At 38.1% G+C, this 18,003-nt stretch overlaps 1 protein-coding gene across 9 annotated transcripts in view; it reads left to right on the top strand.

Moving 5' to 3' along the window:
• Positions 1 to 222: 222 nt before the first annotated feature.
• RALYL (RALY RNA binding protein like) overlaps positions 223 to 18,003 on the top strand; it is a 687,764-nt gene continuing 669,983 nt past the window's right edge. For 4 of the 9 annotated variants that reach the window (XM_082722638.1, XM_082722642.1, XM_082722646.1 and 1 more), the window contains exons 1-2: positions 460 to 547; positions 1,311 to 1,404. The gene's annotated coding sequence lies outside the window, so the exon portion shown is untranslated. The other 5 variants (XM_082722639.1, XM_082722643.1, XM_082722645.1 and 2 more) reach the window with 5 other exon arrangements.

The raw sequence follows: 18,003 nt of genomic DNA, 5'->3' as shown, positions 1-18,003 counted from the left end.
AACACGCGCTCCCCACCGGAGCCGGCGGCGGCGGCGGTGGGGGCAGCGGCGGCAGCGGCAACAGCAGCAGCAGCAACAGCAGCAGTAATAGCGGCAGCGGCGGCAGAGGCAGCGGCAGCTGCGCGCCTCCGGCCCAACCCCGCTCCGCTCCCCCTCTCGCCGGCGCCCTGCCTGTCTTGCGTGTGCGTGTGCGTGTGCTCAGCCTCAGCGTGAGGGGCACCTGCTCGTCTGGGCTCACAGCGGAGGCAGCCTCGCCGGGAGCTGCCGTTGCCGCTACCGCGGCTGCCGCTACGTGGGCTGCCGCTCCCAAGCGCCGGACTCCCCGTCGCCGCCGCCGCCGCCTCGCCGCCGGAGTTGGGCTCTGTGGGGCTTCCCCCCTCGCAGCCTCGGTCCTTCCCGGCTGCCTGCAAGTCAGCCTGGCTCCGAGTCACGTGTCAGTGCCTGAGGCAGAGACTGAGAGAAAAAAACGCGCTTCATTCCTTCTTCCACCGCCATACTGTATTTTATACTAAATCTCATTTTTATTCCAACATTTTACTCCCGCTCGGTGAGTACCTTCTCAGTGACATTCTTGTCCTATTCTTTTTTTTTTTTGTCCTTTTTTTTTGTTTTTTTTGTTTTTGTTTTTCTTCTTTTTTTTTCCACTTCTTTGATTATTGTTTATATTTGGGAAAGCTGGAGGAGCATGGTTTTGAGCCTTTTCCTGAATCCAAGTTTTTCTAGCATGCGATGGTTCTGTAGACAAGGCGCTGTGTCTGGGAGTCCGCGGCGACCGTGCCCGCTGGGAGCGACTCCCAAGTCCAGCAAAATATGCAACTGGTTTTATGGAAAAAGCGATGTGAAGTATGGTGCCTATTTTTTTTTTCCTTTGTAAAAATAAAAAGCATGTTTCTAACTCTTTTTTTTTGCATACTCTTTTTTTCTGATAAGATTTTTGGATAGGTGGGATTTTACGGCAGTGTTTACAAGTTTGTGGTTTTGCAATACTGGTGCAAACCAATAAGCAAAAAAAAAAAAAAAAAATTAATTTTCTAATTTTTGTGCCGTTTTTGGAAGCCGGTGAGAACAATTTCGTTTTTTTCCCTCCTGTTTTTGACACCCATTGATAACATGAAACTTTTCTTGCAGCTGGTTACTGGGATAATTTTTAAGCAAAATACTTTTTTCCTCCTTTATATTAACTGTGACTTTTGCACATTTGAATTTTTTAAAAAACCGAGATAATTTTATGATAGATATCCTGATATCTATATATTATCCCTTCTTCCTCCCCATCCCCTCCCCGTAAATCAATTTTCAAATGATGGCAGTGGAAGGTTTTTCTGGAAAAAAAAAATGAAGTGCGGTTTGGTTTCCTTGTCAACGGAGGATGAAGTGAACAGCTGAGCAGCTCGCAGAGAGCAGGTACTTGGTCCCCTTGGAGGCGTTTCCCGGGTTTGCAATGGCAACACTGGTCCTGGCAAAGAAAGCTGTGTGTGTCTGTGCGTGTGTGTGTGTGTGAGTGTGTGTGCGCGTGTGTATGTGCGCGCGCGCGTCTCCGGGCAGTGTCCGAGCCCGCCGCGGGGAAAGCCGTGCCGGGAGCTAGGGAAAGCCAAAGTCCGTTCCCTGCTTCGGGATCGTTTTTGGATGTGCGCAAAATACAGTCCCTCCCCAGGCTGCGCCCAGGTCATCTCCGCGGCGGGCGGTGTCTGCGCCGCTGGCGGCGCCGGCTGGGGACGCGGGCCCTGTAAGTTCTCCGAGGGCCACTTGCAGAGCAGGAGGGGCGAGGGCCGAGGACGCGGTGCGGGTCAGCTGGGGCGGCCCCTCGGAGCGCCGGGGAGGCGTGGGGAGAAGCGGCAGAGGCAGCACCTTCCGAAGGGGCTGGCTGCTGGCCACGCGGGCAGGGAGCTCGAGACATTTCCAGATCCCCGAGGATGGCACCAGCCCCCGCACGCTCAACTCCTGCTCCTCCTCTTTGCCTCGAGTAAACAACGCAGTAGGTCTTTCCCGGCCCGTTTTGCTTGTTCCGAAGGGTTTTGCTTTCTTAGTGGTGTTGTCTTTGGATCTTTTCTTACCCTGTTGTGTTGCTTTGGTGTTAAGTGCTCGTTGGCGTCTTCCAGGGGTTGGGGAAATAGTTTCTGTGGTGGTCAGTTGGGTTTAATATTGAGAACGTAACTGTTAGTTTGCATTAATGAGACTACACCCCTAAGGTTCAAAATAGCCTTTTATTTAAGTTTTAAAGGGGCAGTGTTTTCCCCCCCATTTTTAACCACCTGATAGTGGTTCCAGAGGTTTCCCCCTGAGAACTGAGCACAGGGCAAGGGGTTGGTTATGGTGTGATTGATTCCGGTGTATTGGTAACACTACAGTACTGTGTTGACGGTGTTCTGTGGAGTTTAGGATGTTTTATGATTGTCCTGTTACATATTTCCAGTATCATCTAGCACTGCTTTTTGGAGATGTACCAGCTGGTAATGAAAAGCCTTTTCTGTACTTAAACATAGTGACAGAATCTGCTGGAAAACTTGCTGTCCAAACAAATTTCTTGTCATACTTTAAATCTTGAAATCTGGAGGGTAACTATTATTTAAATGATTTGATTTTGAAGCTTTGATTTTTTTTTTAAATGAAAAGTTCAGCCTTAAATTTGTCCTATGTATATAATTTGAATTCTGCTAAAGTAAATATAAAGCAAATGCTTCTGAAATTAAGTTTTCGTATAGGGTATCTATAGACAAAACAAATTTCAGCATACAAAAGGGCCCATAATAAATGGGTTAATTACTTACACTATGGCTTTTAAAACAAATGTTTCTCTAAGTCTTTCACCTCAGCTGCTGGAATGAAAAGTTTTATGCCCATATTTATTTACTCTTTGTGGTGAAAGAATTAGGAGTACAAATGATCATTTGTCTGTAGAAGATTAAAATTTATTTCAATGTCTAGAAAGCTTTTTAAAAAATTCATTTTCAGTGCATTCTCAGTATCTTTGGAAGTTTGCAATTGAGTTATTTTTGTACTCTGGGTAGCTTTTCTCTGTTAAGAAAGTCCTGTTGCATTTATATAAGGAAGCTCATGTCTTATGTGTGGACTACTAGACTTGACATCATGAAGGGTATAGTTCTAAGATTTGGTACAAATATCATGTCACTAACCTTTAAATTTTGATTTGTGTGTGTAGAGTACATTACTGAAATATAGTCTTTCATGTGGTTTAAGAGCTAGCAAAAGCATTTAAAAAGCCACTTTTTAATCAATTCTGTTATAATGTATATAAATAGAAGCGTTCATTTATTTAAAAAGGCAAGTGAATGCGTGAATTCACTTGCATGAAATGAATTTATTTCTTAGCAGGTTATATATATTGTAAATCATTCAGTTCTTTTGAAAGAGAGAAATAGAGTAAGTAGAAAGAAAAAACTTGAGTAATCAAAGCAGAATTTTCATGTTAGTTGCTGCCCTAAGGTGGGGGTAATTGGGCCTTAATATTGGAGCAGGCTTGATCTGTATGCACCCTATGATGTTTCCAAATGAGATTGAAACTATAATGGGGCAGATGAGGATGTTCATAGATTTTAATGTGGGAACAAATATGTTGCTGTGCTCTGAATTCTGTAACTAAAGATCGTACTAACAATCTTTAAGTCATGTGAGGTTTTCATTTAATAGTCATAAAACCATTGTATTTCATACCCAAGTTAAATTCTATTACATGCAAGTTTTTGAAATTTCCTTCTTGAGGAATCATACTGGCAATTCTATAACTTTTTAACCTAGTCACCTAGTCTATGTGTTTTGGTTTAAAATCTTTGCATGCAGTATCTTAGATTAGCACCGCCTACTGGTTTCTTATGGAAAAATAATATTGTTCTTTCATTTAGTAGGCAAACCCTCCCCCGCCCCCCACTCAGATCAGTTTAATCATGCAAATTATTTTCACCTGCAGGGAGAAAGGGTCTGGGAGGTAGAGGTGATGGGTGAGAGTAAGAAGACGCATAAATTAAATTGGTTATTGGACCATTAGCTGACTTTGAGAGTTTCATTTAAATTTCGGCAAAGAAATCATCACAAAGTTAAAACAGCTGTTAAATTTCCTAGAACTTTTCTATGGGATGCCAACATTTGGGTATATTGAAAAATCCTGGATTACTGAATTAATTTTACAGTTTCTGATCCAGTCTTGAACATTATAGAGAAAGAAACCCCTAGCTGGAATCCTGTCTTGAGTGTGTGGTTTGTCCAAACAATTTTGAATGAAATTTTCATCATTCACAATAAACATTATTTTTTTCCTTATATTTACCCTTACATGATTAAAAGCAAGCAAGTAGCACACTGATTTTTTTCTTAGTTTGCATGAAGTAGGTTATGTATGAGGGAGGAAGTTTCAATTACATAATTAATAAAGGCACTCTTTATATTAACCACGAAAGATATACTGTCTTTTAAAAAATATATATTTTTTTGTTTATTTATTTATTTTGTTTATTTTCTCTAATTTTTATGAAAGTCTACTGTTTCAAAGAGATGCTGTATTTAGGCAAACAAATGATGCCTTTAGAATAAAAAATAATGGCATAGAAAAGTAATTCACATACATATCATATGCCAAAAATATTGTATTTTCCTAGCTAAAAGAATCATGTGCTACATGAATAACTATTTCTTAGGTAAAATAATCACTTTTTAAATGAACTAATACGAAGTGTGTGGAAAAGCTCTGACATCTGTTACCTTCCTGAAAGCATTACCCTTGAGTAAGAATATCGTCATACTTTGTTCACTCTTTACTGGTATTGCAAGCAACTATTCATACAGTGCACCAAATCAGGCAAAGCTCTACACTAGAAATGGAAGCAGATATTTAGAACCGTTTGCATGAAACAAAGGAAATGGAAGAAATTATGTTATTTCAATTTATTTGCTCTCACTTTCGAAAACTCTTATTTTTATATGTTTTCTGTGATTTTAAAAAATAGTAATTTCTTCACTTCTTCTATCACATTGCCATTAAGAAAATTCTATTTTGTGCATTAAAAAACTGCAATAATGATGAATTTTATTCCTGAAATTTGTTTATGGAGCTCTGGAATGTAATTAAAAACTAATTTAAAAAATTCTTCACTGATGTGAAGGTATTGTTATTATTTTCTTATTTTTCATATTATTATTATTTGCTACTTCTAGTGACTTGCATGGGTGCCTTTAAAATCCCATTTTCATAATTTAATATGATTTTTAATTTAATAAATTTCTCTTTAGTAATTAGCAGGGGCAACATAAACTTGCACATTATTGATGACAAGGACAATTAGTTTCACTACACCATGATTTTGAGAACAATAATTATTAAATAAAACTGAGGTATATACAAAAAGCTAGTTAAACATTTAGCAAGTGGTATCTAAATATAATATTTGTTATCACTCTTATTTTTATTATTGGATTTTGACCTGTGGGAGAGATATATCTAACCCAGCCATTGCCAGCTTCCACTAGTTTTACTTTATTCTTAATAGCTTTTAGTCTTTCAAGAAAATATGGGACATTATTTTGTCGTTGGTCTTTGTTTTGTTAGACTTCTGTTAAATAGTTAACTTACATTGTGGGCAATTGGTTTTGTGTTTTTGTAACTTTTTTTGTTTGTTTCGCATTATCTGGCTGTTTTCTGGGGCTGAAACCTGGAGAATATAGAGGTGTGGATTTCATTTTCTATCCATTCCAAGCTGCATGGAAAGGAGTGGGAGAATTATTTAGTGTTTAGGATAAAACTGTTCTCGACTGTCCTTGGAGACTCTTCAGCAGGGGTCAAGGCTGTAAGATTTATTCCTTGGGTCATGTATAAATCTTAAGTCAAGAGAATTATAGTGGAGAATATGGGAACCCTGTCGTGCTTTTCTAAAGGATGCAATGGAATTCATCATTAAACACCCTCATAATAAAGAAAAAAATAGCTTATTTGCATAAATATTTTTTATAAAATTACATCTAACTCATCAATTTCTCTCTATATTTTGCTTAGAATAATATAGTTGAACATTTTGTTTAAATGTTAAGAGTGGAAATTAATTGTATTCATACAGAATCCTCGTGTATAGATACACATCTTGATAGTTATATGCTAGATTGTAAAAGGTACAACATATTTTGAGTCAGTTTGGAAATTGTTACCAGATTGGAGTGAAAAGGGCTATGTTCTCTTTAATCAAAATGAGTGGGACAGAAAAGTAAGACTAACATTTATTGATCTGTCAAGTGAATGTAGTTCCATTTGTTCTTCCATGAGTAGGTAAAATGATTATTTTATATTTTTGAGGAAACTGAGACTTAGACATGTAACTTGCTTAAAAGTCCACAGGTAGTAAAGGGAGAAGAGTGACAGGAATGTCTGAATTGATATCTTATGTCCCTCCTTCTGTACAGGGATCTTACATTTGTGGGGAGGAATTTGTTTGTTTTGTTTTAGCTAATCTAAACCAACAGCTGCTGTAGCCACACTTAGTGGGGAGTGGTATGGTCAGAAAAAATAGAAAATGGTACCATTTACACAGAGACGTTTACTGGTCCTGAAAGGAAAGGAAAGCTGAAAAGGAAAGGAAAGGTGAAAAGACCTTTAAGTAACCACAGCATCACAAATCTTTCCATGACTATAGGATTTTCTTCAGAGAACGGAATCGTGGAAATTTGTCAGGAGCCACTGGTACTCTGTGGTCAAGACAAAATTAGATTGTTCAATGTCTACACGTGGCTTTATAGATGACCTGAGAGAAACACTCAACAAATGTTTACTTACTAAGTACAAAATGTAATCTGTACTTGAGGCTTTTGAGTGTGAAAAATTAGTCTTCTGCACAAGGAAAACAGAACCACCAATTTTCATAACACAGCAAGTCTATAAATATAGGTGTCTCTTCTGTCTACCAGCATCTCACTATCAACATCATCTCCACCTCAGAATTCACTGTTACACATATTTGGATGTGACAATTTTTCAAGCTCATGTTAGCCATTTGTTAATAACATAAAACACATATAACTGTAAGATGTTATTTTAGGGTACTGTTTTTAATTGCTCCTTCAGATGTGTGAAAAAGCCTTCCATTATTAAATAGTTTCCTTGGAACTTGAAAAAGTGAATATTTTTCAATAAAGAATGGGAAACATATACTACCATGGAGGCAGTGTGAATGAACATGATGAAATGGATTGCAAAGATAATGGTAAATCTGCAGTGGATTTGAAGGCCAAGACAGAAGGTCCCTTAAGAGCTGCCTTTGTGTTTGGAATCTGGATAACTTGAGAATGAATGGTATAAGGGTCTCTGGGTTGCTCAGTTGGTTAAACATCTGACTCCTGAATTTGGCTCAGGTTGTGAATTTAGGTTCCTGAGGTTGAGACCCAAGTTGGGCTCCATGTTGGACATAGAACCTGCTTAAGATTCCCTCTTTCCATCTCCCTCTGCCCCTCTTCCTCCAGCTCTCTCTCTCTTTCTTTAAAAGGAAGGAAGGAAGAAAGGAAAAGAGAAAGAGAGCAAGAAGGAGAAGAAAAGAAAGAAAAACAGGAAGAAAGAAAGAAAGGAAAAAACCCACAAAACTTAGTGGTATAAAACAAGCCAGAAAACAAAAATATTTAGAGAAGAACCTGACTTGGTGGTAGAATGGTTCAGCTTTGGATATAACACTGATTTGAAGCACCCACATTAATTCCTGGATAAAATGACCAATGTGCAATAAAATTAAGTTCTAAAGCTGGAAAACACACTGAAAGATAGAGAAATTACAAACTTATTTTTATTTATTTTATTTATGCTAAAACTTTAGGAGGAAATAACTTACCCAAAGGCAAAAATTGGGGAAACACTTGGATTTTTATGATTGGATGTGAAGGGATGTGGTTAAAGCAGAAAAAGAGGAAGAAGAGAATACCCACTGAAGGTTAAAAAAATGTGTGTGTGTAAAGAAAAAGTGCTGTTTATCAGGGCTAGTGTTGCATAGGCTTACAGGAAGGTGAGGCTTGAGGAGAAGTGTGGGAATGGTGGGTGGAATTCTCCTAGTGTGGGAATGGTGGATGGAATCTGTATCAAAATCCACTAATTTTAAGAAGAAACTGAATGAACTTAAACCAGTGAAAAATTCTGGATATGATGTGGCAGCATTGTAAAGAGGTCAGTCCCTAAGACTGTATGTGTCACATATTATTATTGTATGTGTGTACCTGTGTGTGTGTGTGTGTGTGTGTGTGCGCGCGCGCGCGCGCACGTATGCATATAACCTGATCTCCTGATCTCAATAGAAAGACCTTAAAAAGTTTTCCTGGAACTAGGTAAGTTGATTCTGAATTTTATATAGAAAAATAAAAATGCAAGGATAACCAGGACAACTCCAAAAAAGAAGAGCAAAGCAGGAGCTAATCTATCATATACTAAAATATACTATAAAGCCTTTAAAAATAAATACATTTACTAGTTCTGTCTCCTGAAAAGTCTTCTGAACAGTGTCTCTCTAGCTGCAGTGAGCACATATAGTTCACAAATTGTGGTTTCTAAACACCATTTCCTACTCAAGGGGATCAGAGCTTTTTAGAGAATTGGCTGATTTTAAGTCTAGGTAGAAAAAGCACAAGATGAGCCTGGGATATCTCATTGTGCCTGAAAGTAAGGACATATCCAAAGATAAGTAAGATTATATTAACTTAATTTGTAAATCATAACTATAAATGAGAGTCAGCTTGAAGGGCTTTCCAGTTGCCAAATTCAGATAAATTTGAACATCAAGTGTTGTTGGCTTACAACCTCAGCATTTTCTTGGGTGAAATTTGGAACTGACCCCCATACTCAGAAGGTAAGGAGAAACTAAAGCAAGAGGTGTATCAGTCTAGGTTGTAGGTGGAAGTTTTAATAAGCAAGGAAATTTGTATAGGATTTTCACAAGACAAGTAGATCTTTGCATTTATCCACCAGAATCTTTAACGTTTATATAGACTTTGGTGGGGTTTGGTCACGTATGCAGTCCAGATGGGCTCAACAGCACATTATTCTCTTAAGACTGTGTACTTGAAGTGGCTCCTAGTGTGGGAATAGTGGGGGAATGTACATTTCAAGGACAGAGGGGGAGGTGAGGAACATCTGATTGCCTGGATCCAGCTTGAGGATCAACCAACTGTCACATCTTCTCAGTAACCTTCTCCAACAAGAGTGACTGTAACAATTTATAAAACACTGAATGAAGCAAAATCCATTAGTCCATAATGAAACTCAACCCCCCCCAAAAAACAGGAAACAATTCTGACAATAATTAAATTGAAGGAAATGGTTAGCCTGTTTTTTTAAGGAAGAACTCTTCTCTAGTTGATGAGGGACCAGTTCTTTACAAAATGATGAGAATTAATTTATGTAAGAAATGCTAGAATTAGAAAATTACTGTTTATAACTCCCAATGAAATAAATAATTCAGTCAAGAATCATCAACAGGTGCAAACTCATTAGTTAAAAGTATTTTGGGCAATAACATATTCTCATGGTGCTCAGATATTACTTCCTAATTACTTCTAGAAGTTGTCTTTTAAAATAGACAACTTGATGCCCTGAGCCTCCTGATGGATGCAATGTCAAGTCTCTGTCTGGCACCATTTCTGAAATATTGTTGCTAGAATGTTTAAGCTGAGCCTAATAAACTTTTAGTTTACAGAAAAATACAAGAAAGAGGAACAGGTTAAACTAAACCATGAGGAAAGAGGCAATTTCCGAGGTTTAGTGTTCTGCATTCAACATACCAGACATGTGGCCTGGTTTCTTCAAAATTCACACCACGGTAGGGAGAATTCTATAGATTAGAAGAGAGTAAAAGACAAACAAATGCAATACTGGAAACTGTATTTGATCCTATTAAAAAAACAGACTCAAGGGGTGCCTGGGTGGCTCAGTGTGTTAAAGCCTGGGCCTTCCGCTCAGGTCATGATCCCAGGGTCCTGGGATGGAGCCCTGCATCAAGCTCTCTGCTCTGCAGGGAGCCTGCTTCCTCCCCCATCTCTCTCTGCCTGCCTCTCTGCCTACTTGTGATTTCTCTCTCTCTGTCAAATAAATAAAATCTTAAAAAAAAAAACAAACCAACAGACTCAAATCTTGGGAGAATTGGGAAAATTTATATATACACTAGATAACAAATGATATTAGGAATGCAAGCTCAGTTATGTAGTGATAAGTGCCATGTGTTCTTACCTGTCATCAAATGTGTGTGTGTGTGTTTGGGGGAGGGGTATCTGGAACAAATCATTTGTTAGTTTTTGGATGCAAGGAGCTGTTATTCAGATTTCATTGTACTCTTTCAAATTACCTGTTTGATTTTTTGTTTTCAGTTAAAATGTTGAAAAACATTTTCTCCATTAACTAATGGAGAAAATATATGTATATTAAAGTTAAACAGAAGCAGAAAGAAGTCCCGTTGCCCATGTTTAAGGTCATACGCGGTCTTAAAGATATGAAGACAAGAAGTAAATGAAGTTAATTTAATGCTAATCATGGTACTGATATTACTCAGAGAGTAATATTATTCAATAAATTGTATTTTTAAGCCAGAAAAAAGGAAACCCGAATGCATATTTACTTTTAACAGGGTGGAAATCCCTAGCAAGAAGAAATGGAGCTGTAAGGATGAGGATGGTAATTTTCAGGAGCACGTATCAGAATGCTCTAAGGAACTGACATGATCAGTGTTAGCACAAGAAGATGTTTGCATCTTAGAAGAGGAAAGAAATTGAGTCAGTTTATTAGTTACCTGAATTCCTTATTTATTCAGCCCTGTACTGGAGGGTGGAGATTCAGTGGTAATAAGACTCCATGCCTACAGGGAGTTTGGGCATGTGAAATGGTGACTTTAGTCTTCTAAGGTACAAGTGCAAGATTATAGGTTGAGATGAATTGGTATGGGGGACAAGAGCTTAGGGACTCTAGCCAAGAATATGCAGGAGGTCTGTAAAAAAGATTCTAGAGCCATAAAAAGGAACTTGGCAAAATTAACAATTTGTCATATTTTAGTCAAGGCAATTGCATCGCTTTCTTTAGCAGTACTTAGTCTGAATTCTGAATGGGTCTAGCAAACAACTGAGGTTTACTTGATTAGAAGATTAGCAGGTGTACATAATGCAAAACAATAAGTCTGGCTTTCTAGGGTTAGTGAATACGTTATAGAAAAGAAAGGCCATAAATCTGGGCTGGGAAAGGGGTCAAGGGAAACTCCAGATGAATAAACTAAGAACAGTTTTAGAATTGAGAGCCTGAGGTAAGGATGAAATCTAATAGCAGTTTGCTATTTTTAATAGAATGAGAAAGGTGCAAGGATGGATGTCTTTCGTCAGAGGAGAGTATTATTCTTCCAGATTTTGATAGTAGAACAGAGTCAAATGATGAACACACTTTAGAGTTTGAGAAGACATGTGGCTAACTAAGGTTGCTGATACTGAGAAGTCAAAGCATTGTTTTGTTTGTTTTAATTTAATTTAATTTTTTTCAGTGTTCCAAAATTCATTGTTTATGCACCACACCCAGTGCTCTAGGCAATAGGTGCCCTCCTTAATACCCACCACCGGGCTCACCCAACCCCCCAACTTCTGCCCTCCCCTCTCCAAAACCCTCACTTTGCTTCTCAGAGTCCACAGTCTCTCATGGCTTGTCTCCCCCTCTGATTTCCCCTATCTCACTTCTCCTTCTTCTCCCAGTGTCCTCTGGGTTATTCCTTATGCACCACAAGTGAGTGAAACCATTTGATAATTGACTCTCTCTGCTTGAGTTATTTCACTCAGCATAATTTCCAGTCCCGTCCATGTTGATACAGAAGTTGGGTATTCATCCTTTCTGATGGATGCATAATACTCCATAGTGTATATGGACCGTATCTTCCTTATCCATTCATTTGTTGGAGGGCATCTTGGTTCTTTCCACAGTTTGGCAACTGTGGCCATTGCTGCTATGAACATGAGGGTACAGATGGCCCTTCTCTTCACTACATCTGTATCTTTGGGGTAAATACCGAGTAGTGCAATTGCAGGGTCATATTTTTATGACCCTATTTTTAATTTCTAAGGATTTTTTTTATTATTTTATTATATATAATTATATATAATTATTAAAAATAATTTCCATTTTTAATTTCTTAAGGAATCTCCACACTCTTTTCCAAAGTGGCTGCACCAACTTGCATTCCCACCAACAGTGTAGGAGGGTTCCCCTTTCTCCACATCCTCTCCATCACTTGTTGTTTACTGTCTTTTTGATTTTGTCCATTCTAACTGTTGTAAGGTGGTATCTCCATGTGGTTTTGATCTGAATCTCCATGATGGCTAATGATGATGAACATTTTTTAATGTGCCTGTGAGGCAGGAATCTATCAACATCCTGGAGGAAAACATAGGCAGTAACCTCTTTGACATTGGCCACAGCAACTTCTTTCGAGACTTGTCACCAAAGGCAAAGGAAACAAAAGTGAAAGTGAACTTTTGGGACTTTATCAAGATCAAAAGTTTCTGCACAACAAAGGAAACAGTCAACAAAACAAAGAGGCAACCCAGGGAATGGGAGAAGATATTTGCAAATGACAGTAAGGACAAAGGGCTGATATCCAAGATCTATAAAGAACTCCTCAAACTCAACACACACAAAACAGATAATCACATCAAACAATGGGCAGAAGACATGAACAGACACTTCTCCAAAGAAGACGGTACAAATGGCTAACAGACACAGGAGAAGTTAAAGCATTGTGAAGAAAGGCTGATTGTTAAAGTGTAATTTAGAAAAAGGATTTTTTAAGAAGATTTATTTTAGTTATTTATTTTGGGGGGGGTCACATGTACTTGAGCAGTGAGTAGGGCAGAGGCTGAGGCTCTCAAGTAGATTCCAAGCTGAGAGCAGAGCCCCATGAGGGGCTCAATCCCAGGACCCCAAGATTATGACCTGAGCTGTAATCAAGAGTCCAACGCTCAGCCAATCCAACTAGAGAAAGGATTTTTTAAATCCATAATTCCAGACAGGGAAAAAGGTGGAAAGGAAAACTTTAAAATGTGCTAAAACTTTAAAATATAGCATCAACTGATGCTATAAAGGATTTTTTTTTCATTTATGTAGAATTTTAGTCCTCTCTTTTGGAACATCATGAAGAGAGCTGTAAATAAATAATGTTTGTATCTGTCTTGACTCTAATTGGTTAGAATATTCAGGAAATACGGAAATAAACTCTGCCATGGTTACTGTAACCCACAGTTGAGTTTTAAAAGGAAGTTACTGATCAGAACCAGGGAAACTAATATAGGATATTACAATTAAATACTTTCTAAACATAACAGTAAATAGACTTTAAAAAGGTTATAGGGGCATCTGGGTGGCTCAGTGGGTTAAGGCCTCTGCCTTCGGCTCAGGTCATGATCCCAGGGTCTTAGGATCAAGCCCCACGTTGGGCTCTCTGCTCAGCTTTCTCTCTCTCTCTGCTTGCCTCTCTGCCTACTTGTGATCTGTGTCTGTCAAATAAATAAATAAAATCTTTAAAAAAAAAAAAAAGGTTATAGAGTTTGTTAGTATATTTTGTTATCTACTTCAAGGTTTTTTTTTTTTTTTTTTTTGAAGTCCAGGTAGGTAGACAGACAATAGCTATTGTTACTGCTGGATATGTTGCTGCAGCTGCTACGACCTCATTCCATTTATAGATCATCCCTTATGTATCAGACTGACTGCTAAGTGCTTAATCATATTGTGCCTCTTCTTTGTTCCACCCCAGAAGAATATACTATTATCCCAGATAGTAATATTTGGGAAGACACTGAGGATCAGATAGAGGGCTCGTCAAAAGTGCTGTCAAATGTGTGAGTAAAGATATGAACACAAGCCTTTTTGCTCCACACTTACACCTCCATGCCTTCTTTAAAAAATGTAAAAGAAGATACTTGATTTGTACATCATTAGGCCAGTGACATTCTTCTCATAAAATAGGCACCCTCACTGCAGCTCCCTACGTTGGGAAGATTTAAAAACACAATGCTTTTGTTCAGAACTGTGGGGCGCTAGACTGCGTTTCTTGTCCTTCTCAGAGTCTTCCGCAGTGTTTCTGCTCTTGGCAAAATTGTGACTTTGAACACTTTTCATTCATTCTTCCACTATTTATTGGGAATCTGTGGTATCTAAGTGTGTCTTAGGAGATTTAAAAAAAAAAAAAAGTTTAAGAAAAAAAAAGACACAGAACCTATCCTCATGAACTGACAACCTACCTGAAGAAGGAAATGGTGCGGGGCACGTGGGTAGCTCAGTGGGTTAGAGCCTCTGCTATGCAGTGGGTTAGACCCATGGCTCGGGTCATAATCCCAGCATCCTGGGATCAAGCCCCGCATCCAGCTCTCTGCTCTGCGGAGAGCCTGCTTCCTCCTCTCTCTGCCTGCCTCCCTGCCTGCTTGTGATTTCTCTCTCTGTCAAATAAATAAATAAAATATTAAAAAAAAAAAAAGAAGGAAATGGTGCATGTAGAAAGTGACAATAATCAGAATTAGGTAAAGTAAAGATGATTACTTACAGTTACGTAGATTATTAAGGCACTTGGAAAATTTGGAATGCAGAGTCTCTCTTTATTCCAGTGACTTTGCAAGATCCTCGGATTGGGAGATTTGACAGTACTCTCTGGATATGTTATCCAGAGTTAGGAATATGTGAACGCATAAGGAGAAAAGTAAATAGGACAATGAAGAGGACAAGAGCAACCAAAAGATTTAGAGAGGGCCATCTGGAAAGGAAATTGGAGGATGAAAAAGAATGGTTAACTTTCAAAGAAAAAAGAGGTCCGCAATAAGGAGATACAGTTAATGAGTGTATGATTTTGTATTCATATTTTATTCACTAAAATAGAGTTCATTATTTGGGAAGATGAATTTTATTTTGGAATAATCTGAGATTATTCAGAATTTCAAACAAAACACCTTATAGAAACTTTTGAATATATAAAACAAGTTCAGAAGTATCTATGCATTTAGATGCTTTAGGTAGACAGCAATGTACAGCTGACCCTTGAACAACACAGGTTTGAACTCTTCCGGTCCACTTATGCACGGGTTTGTTTTTGTTTTTGATCAGTGCAGTACAGCACTGTGAGTGTATTTTCTTTATAATTTTATTAATAGCTTTCTCCATCTTAATTGTAAGAATACAGTATATATTACCCATAGCATGCAAAATGTGAGTTAATCGACTGTTTGTTATATTAATAAGGCTTCTGGTCAGGAGGCTCTTAGTAGTTAAGTTTTCAGAGAGTCAGAAGTTATACATGGATTTTTCAACTGCACAGGGGTCAGAGTCCCTAACCCCTATGTTGTTCAACAGTCAACTTCATTTTTATAGTAATTTAGATTAGTGGGGTGCCTGGGTGGCTCATTTGGTTGAAGGTCTGCTTTCTGCTCAGGTCATGAACTCAGGGTCCTGAGGTTGAGCTCTGGGTGGGGCTCCCTGCTCAGTGGGGAGTCTGCTTCTCCCCCTACCACCGTCCCCCCTTCTTGCTCTCTCTTTCAAAGAAATAAGCAAAATCTTTTAAAAATACATATAATTTAGGGGCGCCTGGGTGGCTCAGTGGGTTGAGCCGCTGCTTTCGGCTCGAGTCATGGTCTCAGAGTCCTGGGATCGAGTCCTGCATCGGGCTCTCTGCTCAGCAGGGAGCCTGCTTCCTCCTCTCTCTCTCTGCCTGCCTCTCTGCCTACTTTTGATCTCTCTCTGTCAAATAAATAAATAAAATCTTTAAAAAAACATATAATTTAGTGACCCAGTCGTTATGAAAATACTTTGCTTTATTTACTCTCTGAGTGTATTCCATCATGTTTGTAGTCTTCACTTCAGAATTGCTAGAGCCTTCTTTTCTTATTCCAGGCCTCCCTTCTGACATTGTTGCAATTGTAGAAACAAACAAACAAAAAAACAAAAACAAAGGTAAAAAACTGTAGAAGAGGGAAAATAGAGGAGGAGGTCAATGAGAAGACATTCTCCAGATCAGCACTGCCCAGGTGAAAGAGAAGGCAAGCCAGGAAAGCAAGCCATCTTGTGTAATTTTGAAAGTTTTAGAAGACCCATTAAGAAGAAAGAAGAAACAGATAAAATTAATTTTCGTAATATATTTTATGTAACTCAGTTTACCAAAAATGGTTATTTCAACGTGTAATCAATTTAAAATTATTTTTTAAATGTTCTGCTTTTTATTTTTGTTTTGTTTTGGTACTAAGTTATTGAAATCCAGTTAGTATTTCACATGTAGAGCACAGGACCAGCCAAGGTTAAAAAGTGCTCAATGACCACATGTGCTAATAGTTAGGACTAGGATAATGAAGATCTAGTGGGTTCACAAGTCTCAGGACTATGTTATGCTTTAAAATTTCTTTGGTGTCCTGCTCCTTAGCAGAGATTACCCAAGATGTATTTTGAAATGTTCTCTGATTGTCTCAATTTTAGCTTTCACTTTTTATTAAGAATCTAAACTGAAATCCACTGAAATTTTATTTTTGCTAAAAAGTAATCTCGGGGAGCCTGGGTGGCTCAGTTGGTTAAGCATTAGAGTAGGGTCAGTTGGCTGAGGCATATTAATATTCGTTCAATAAATAGTTCTTGAAAATTTGCTTTTCACCATTCTGTGTGTCATGAGATACTCTAGAATGTATGAGAATGCAGATTTTGGTGTGGAAGGGGCAGACGGCGACAAATTCCCTAAGAGGTAAAAATAAAGTTCAGGGTTAACATGGTATCTTATTTTGTATTAAAACAGAAGATTAATTTCCATATGTAATTCCATTCACAAAACATATAATAAAGTGAATAAACTCAAACCAGTTTTTGTTTAAATAAATACTGATATAATTTTTAGTAAACATTTTAATTATATAATACTTGTATAATTTATGTAGTCTAAACATAATAATCACATATAAATGTTTAAATATATACTATGTAATATATATAGTAAACATTTCACACTTAACAATTGGTTAAGTGTTCCATCCTTGACTTCCTCAGGTCATGAACTCAGGGTCATGAGATCTAGCCCTGCATCCACTGAGCTCCACATGGAGCTTTTCTGGGATTCTCTCTCTCTCCCTTTCCCCCTCCCCACCCATGCTCTCTCTAAGAATAAAATTAAAAAAAAATTAAATTAAAAAAAAAAGGGTTCCTTGTGCTATGAATCTTTTCTAGGGAAGTGAAACTGTGCATACACAGCCTCCTTTTGAGTCCTTCAAAGTTGCAAGGATGACTAGAGTTTGCAGAGAAGTATTAGAACTGTTTGATGTCCATTTTTTGTTTGTTTGTTTACAATTTTGCTTTTTATCTATTGTGTGAATCATAGTAGAATTCTGAAAAGTACAGGAAGAAAATAATTTTCTCAGCAGATTATTCTGAACTAATTTTAATGAAAGTTTTCAAATGCCTTTCTTTCATTTACTCTTGGGTTAATTAGGGTTCTCTCCCATCACATTGTTGATGGCAATAGTAAAAAAATGGCGCTATTCAAAATAGAGTCTGTGGCCTACTGATTGCTAGTTGGAGGCAAGAAATTGAGACTTCTCTACAACTTTACAGAACAATTTTATGTCTTATTGCCTTTTTGGGTTTTTTTTTTTTCCCTTATTTTTCCTAGTAATATATTTTTTAAAGATTTTATTTATTTATTTCTGGAGGGAGAGGGAGGAAGCATGCATGTGAGTGTGCATGAGTGGGGGAGGGGCAGAGGGACACAGGGGGAGAGGGGGAGGGAGAGGAAAAGAGAGAATCCCAAGCAGACTCTGTGCTGATATCGTAGGACCACTGTGGGCTCCATCTCATGACCGGAGATCATGACCTGAGCTAAAACCAAGAGTAGGACACTTAGCTGATTGAGCCATCCAGGAGCCCCTTTAGTAATATATTTTGTTGTATTTTATAAAATATTGGTTTACGACTGGTTAGAAACTTAAAAAAAAAGTCATTCACCACAAATTGTTTGAGAAGTATTGGGAGAAAACATAGTACACTGCACTTTCGCA

Source organism: Mustela nivalis, assembly GCF_964662115.1.
Source record: "Mustela nivalis genome assembly, chromosome: 2".
Classification (NCBI taxonomy): Eukaryota; Metazoa; Chordata; class Mammalia; order Carnivora; family Mustelidae; genus Mustela; species Mustela nivalis.
This window is presented reverse-complemented; position numbering and strand designations above follow the sequence as displayed.